Below are 5,866 nucleotides of genomic sequence, written 5' to 3'. Positions count from 1 at the left end.
AAAACAAGCCAAAATTGGCTTGTTTTCAACCTCCAAGTATCGAACGCAATACCTCTAGGAAGCCAAGCCTTAGGCGTGAAGCATGTGCCAAGAAGAAAAAGCTCAGCATGCCTTCAGCCAGGTTTCGAACTTGGGACCTCATCCAAGAACAAGAAAAGCTTTGCGCTGCCCACAAGGAAGGCAAAGCAGCATTCCTTGGTGCATGGCACGCACGATTGACACGGCCAGGAGCTTGGGCGCGCGCAGCTTGGACGCACAGGCAGGGAAGCAAGGCACGCACCATGACACCACTGCCCCACTCTCCACAAGGGCAGGGCAATCCCCTGGTACCCCTCCCACACTTGGCGCGCTAATTGAATCCCCATGCAAAGCTTCACTGCTCTGCTCTCCACAAGAGCAGAGCAGCCTCCTGGGAGCAACATGGGCTGAATTTCACTCAAAACTCCAACTTAATTCATTTCTTCACCCATCTTTCAAGCCCACTCAAAATTCTTAGATCCAAAATAGAAAGTGTATAAATAGGTGTTAGTTAGGATTAGAAAGGGAGCTTACTTTCATTTTTAAATTTTCATCCTTAGTCAACTTGAGAGCACTTTTCATTTTCTATTTTGGAACTTTTGGGTTTTCAATTTCCACTTTCTGTTTTTCTGCAATTAGCTTGAGAATTGGAGGAGAGGATTCACTTCTTTTTCCTCTGATCTTTTTGTTTTCTTTTGTTTGAGTCTTGAGTGTGAAAAATTGAGGAACTTCTGTCTCAATCTCCATTTAAGATCTCTTTGATTTTCCTACTGCATAATTGAGTTAAATTCCATTTCCTCTACTGCTTCAATCTTTAATTTCTCTTTAATTGCTTTGTGAACTTGGATCTAGGAAGGCAATTGAGATCTAGACTCTGCTATCTAGTCCCTGGAGTCCTGAGATCTAATTTTCTTTTTGGTTATTCTGCTGAACCACTGCTGCAATTACATTTTCACTTTCTGTTTGAACTCTAGTTACTTTCAATTCATCTCTTGCTTTGTTAATTGCTGCAATTTATTTCTCTTGCTTAAATTCTGAATTTCCAGCCCCTCAACCCCTTTTTCATTCCAGCAATTTATATTTCTTGCACTCTAAGTTACCGCAATTTACATTTCTTGCACTTTAAGTTTCAGTCATTTAATTTCTTGTTCTTTAAGATTCAGCACCTTTACTTTCAGTCCTCTTTAATTTCTGCAAATCATCCCTCTCCTTTTACATTTCCTGTAATTTACCTTCTGTCTGCTACAAAACACTCAACCAATACTTGATTCGCTTGACTAAATCAACCACTAAACTAAAATTGCTCAATCCTTCAATCCCTGTGGGATCGACCTCACTCCCGTGAGTTTTATTACTTGATGCGACCCGGTACACTTGCCGGTGAGTTTTGTGTTGGATCATTTTCCACACATCAAGTTTTTGGCGCCGTTGCCGGGGATTGAAATAGATTGACAATGATTAAGTGAAGTGGAGATCTAGATTAAGCAATTTTTTTTCTTTTGTTCTCAACTAACATATTAACTGTTTGACTAGTTGCCTAAGCTAACCAAAACTTCATTCTAACAATAGATTGAAGTTTCACTGGTTTTTTGGTTTTGTGTGTTTCCTGTGATGTGTTTGTATGTCAGGTACAGGGAGAGCTTCTCCTATTTTCTCTGAAACTGACCAAAGAACTCTTCGAAGGTTGAGAAGAGAAGCTAGAGGGAAGGCTGTTGTTGGAGAAGAAGAATCAGAAGAAGAAGAAGAATTCCAAGAGATGGAAGGAGATAATCCAGAAGGAGAGGCCAACAATTACCCACAACAGAGGAGAGTACTAGCCTCTAATACAATTGCAAATGCTAGACATTCGTCCAAAACAACTACTCTTTTAGAGCAGGGCCATTGGAGGACCCGAACCAACATCTATCCACTTTCTTGAGGATCTGTGACACAGTTAAAAGCAATGGAGTGCACCCTGACATATACAAGTTATTGTTATTCCCATCTTCTCTCAGGGACAAAGCCACTCAATGGCTAGAAACATTTCCAAAGCAGAGCATCAACACTTGGGATGATTTGGTGAGCAAGTTTCTTGCCAAATTTTATCCCCCTCAAAGGATCATAAGATTGAAGACTAAGGTGCAGACATTCACTCAAATGGATGCTGAAAATCTATATAAGGCATGGGAAAGATATAAGGCTCTGCTGAGGAAATGTCCACCAGAGATGTTCACTGAGTGGGATAAGTTGCAGAACTTCTATGAAGGACTCACTCTAAAAGCTCAAGAGGCACTTGATCACTCAGCTGGAGGATCATTGCAATTGATGAAAACTGCTGAGGAAGCTCAAAACCTCATTGATATGGTGGCCAACAACCAATACTTATTTGCTCACCAAAGGCAACACCAACCATCACAGAGGAAGGGAGTATTAGAATTGGAAGGAGTGGATACAATTTTGGCTCAACACAAAGTGATGCAGCAGCAGATTCAACAACAATTTGAGCAAATGGCCAAGAGAATTGATAGCCTATAGGTTGCATCAGTGAGTGCCACAAGCCAACCATCAACTCCTTGGGGGCAGAATGAAGAGAACCAAGAAGAACAACAACAAGAGCAAGTGCACTATATGCACAACCACAATTCTGGATCAAATGAGGTGTATGGTGACACCTACAATCCATCTTGGAAGAACCACCCAAACCTTAGGTGGGGAGATAACCACAACCAAAACCAACAACCATGGCAGAGTAATTCAGCTCAAAACACTCCAAGAAACAACCAAAATCACAACCAGCAGCCAACTAACCAAAATCCTTACAAAAAACCTCAACATAATTACCCCAACTCCAACCATTATCCATCCAATAACCAACCCACCAACCAAAACACTTACCATCAACCATCAACACCCCACAACCAACCAATCTCACCAGACTCTCAGAGGATTACTAATCTGGAGATGCTCATGGAGAAGATGATGAAGAACCAAGAAATGACCACAAAGAACCATGAAGCCTCCATGAAGAGCCTAGAGAGGCAGATTGGGTAAATCTCCAAGCAGATTTCTATTGAGAGACCTTCAAGCTCACTACCAAGCGACACCATTCCTAATCCAAAAGAAGAATGCAAAGCTGTACAACTAAGGAGTGGAAAGACATTGGTGGATAGCAACAAAGGGGCAACCAAGAAGCTTATGGAGAGTGACTGATAAACCACTATTTTATAGTTTATATTGTGTTTAATTGTGTGGTTTTGTCGTGATCCTTACCCACTTATTCATCAATTTAGCATGCATTTAGATTTCCTTCCTGAATTTATTACATGTTTAAAAATTGCTTCCTAGAGACTTTAATTATTTAATTTCAATTCTCCTTTATTCCATTCGATGCCGTAATCTGTGTGTCAAGTGTTTCAGGCTTCATAGGGCATGAATGAGATGGAGATTGGAGAGGAAGCTAGCAAAAATGGAAGGAACACAAGAATTTGAGGAGATAACCAGCGAAAAGTGACGCGGTCGCATGGCTCACGCGACCGCGCGAACGAGCGCAAATCGCAGTGACGCGGCCGCATGGCTTGCACGGCCGCGCGGATTGGAAAGCACAAGCAACGCGGTAGCGTGCACGATGTGAACACGTGAAGAGGAAAAGCGCTAGCGACGCGTCCGCATGAACGACGCGATCGCGTGACATGCGCGATCTGCATAAACTGCAGAATCTGAAACCAGCGACTTTGGACCCTATTTCGGCCCAGTTTTCGGCCCGAAACAGCAGACTAGAGTCAGAGAATATGCAGAAACAACGGAGACACATTCATTGAGTAGTTTAGATCTAGTTTCCCACTCTCTTAGGTTTTTCACTCTAGTTTTTAGAATTTTAATTTTTCAATTGATCTTAGCATTGGAACATTGAGAAGAGTTATTTTCCTCATCAAGACTTCATCACTCTAGTTTGTTCTCTTAACTTGGTTTTATTCTTCCATGTTCTTTGTTATGTTCAATTTTGTCATTCAGATACTTTTATGATTAATTAATGCAAGGATTATTTCTTTTTAATTTAATTTCCATTCCAATAATCATGTCTTCTTTTAATTCCCTTTCATGTGCCATGGATTCTTTATTTATAATGTGTGAGTAGTTTCATTACTTGATGGGGAGTTGATTAAAGAGAACTCTTGAGTTGGAAGGATTGAAAGAAAAATTTGTAATTGGGTTAAATGTTGGATTGCTATCCTGTCACCGACGCCAATCCCTTTAAACTAAGTGGGTTGCAACTTGTGAACAGATCTGGCATTTCCACTTGTTTGACTTTCTCTTACCTAGTAAGGGATAACCAAACAGAACAACTATTAATTATAAATTAATCTTACAATCACACCATCAATGATAGAGATTCTAACCAATCAATTCCCAGTCAAGGCATTTCATTTTTATTATTTAAAATTCCTCAATTTAAATCCCAATTTACTTAGCTCAACTCTTTTTGGAATATCTGATTAATAATACAGCACACTTTTCTGCAACTCGTTGGGAGACGACCTAGGACTTAAAACTCCCAGTAATTTTAATTTAAACTTTCAGTGACATATTTCTAAATTGATAGGCAGATTTTCGGTGAGTTAAGAACTATACTTGCAACGTAACCATTTTAATAAATTTTTAATTCACCAGCTTCTACATACCCATCAATTTTTGGCGCCGTTGCCGGGGAGTTGCAATAGAGTGCTTATTCTATTAATTAGAATTTATTTATTTGCATTTTATTTAATTTTTCTACTATGAGCTGCGTGTTTCTTCTATCAAATGACACGTTCACTTCTTGGTCAGCGCTTGCTAATATTCGATCCTGAAATTGAAAGAACAATTTCACGAATAAGGCAAGAACAGCGTAGGTTAGTCTGCTCTGAAGGCGGGTCTGAAAGTGAATCTGAGGAGGAAACCAGCCCCCGTTCTACTGATTCGGTTATTTTACGTGCAAAAAACATGGCAGCTAGAAGAATTACCAATCAGGAGGAAGGAGCTCCTGATTTTACACTGCAACCGTTTCAAGCGCATCATCCAGCGGTAGCTACGGATTTTGAAATAAAGACCGCACTGCTAAATTTGATGCCCAAGTTTCATGGCCTACCTGCTCAAGAGCCTATCAAGCACTTGAGAGATTTCCAGGCAGCCTATTCTACTGTCAGGCGTGATGGCATTGATGAAACTTCAATTCTGCTGAAAGCTTTTCCGTTCTCTCTTGAGGGAAAAGCAAGAGAGTGGTACTACACTCAACCTCTAGCAAACGTATCCAACTGGGATACACTCAGAAAGGAGTTCCTGGAGAAATTCTTCCCATCTGAAGTTACTGATAAACTGAGGAAGGATATCTCTACAATTGTTCAGGATGACAATGAGACTCTCTTTGAATACTGGGAGCGCTTCAATAATCTTCTGGAAGCATGCCCCCACCACATGATTGACAAGATCGTGCTACTCAGCTATGTCACACAAGGTATGAGGCCCCAAGATAAGACCACATTGGAAAGTGCCAGCAATGGGTCTATGAAGAAGTACAAGACCACTGATGAAGCTTGGCAATTGATCAGTGATTTAGCTGAATCTACTCGGAACCACAGACAGAAGCAAGGCCGTTCAAGGGCCATTGCAGAAGTATCTTCTGGCATAGAGACTGCTGCTCTAAATCGAAGCATATGTGAAATGACCAACCTGCTGAAGCAAATGCAGTTAAATCAACAAGCTCCGCAAACTCAACCACAGCAAAACCAACAACTAGTCTCACAAAGAATTTGCGGAATTTGTGCTGATTACAGCCATTACACTGATGAATGCCCGCAGCTCCAACAAGAAGACAACATTGTGGCATCCATTC

The 5,866-nt window shown here is 40.9% G+C and overlaps 1 non-coding gene across 1 annotated transcript; it reads right to left on the bottom strand.

Annotated features, from left to right (window-relative positions):
- Nucleotides 1-5,346: 5,346 nt before the first annotated feature.
- Nucleotides 5,347-5,454, bottom strand: LOC130952593 (small nucleolar RNA R71). The gene has a single exon (XR_009074773.1). It is a non-coding gene; the product is annotated as a small nucleolar RNA R71 (small nucleolar RNA).
- Nucleotides 5,455-5,866: the final 412 nt, after the last annotated feature.

The sequence above is a fragment of the Arachis stenosperma genome, chromosome 9 (assembly GCF_014773155.1).
Source record: "Arachis stenosperma cultivar V10309 chromosome 9, arast.V10309.gnm1.PFL2, whole genome shotgun sequence".
In the NCBI taxonomy this organism is placed as follows: Eukaryota; Viridiplantae; Streptophyta; class Magnoliopsida; order Fabales; family Fabaceae; genus Arachis; species Arachis stenosperma.
Note: the sequence above shows the minus strand (reverse complement) of the source record. Positions and strands in the feature narration are given on the sequence as shown.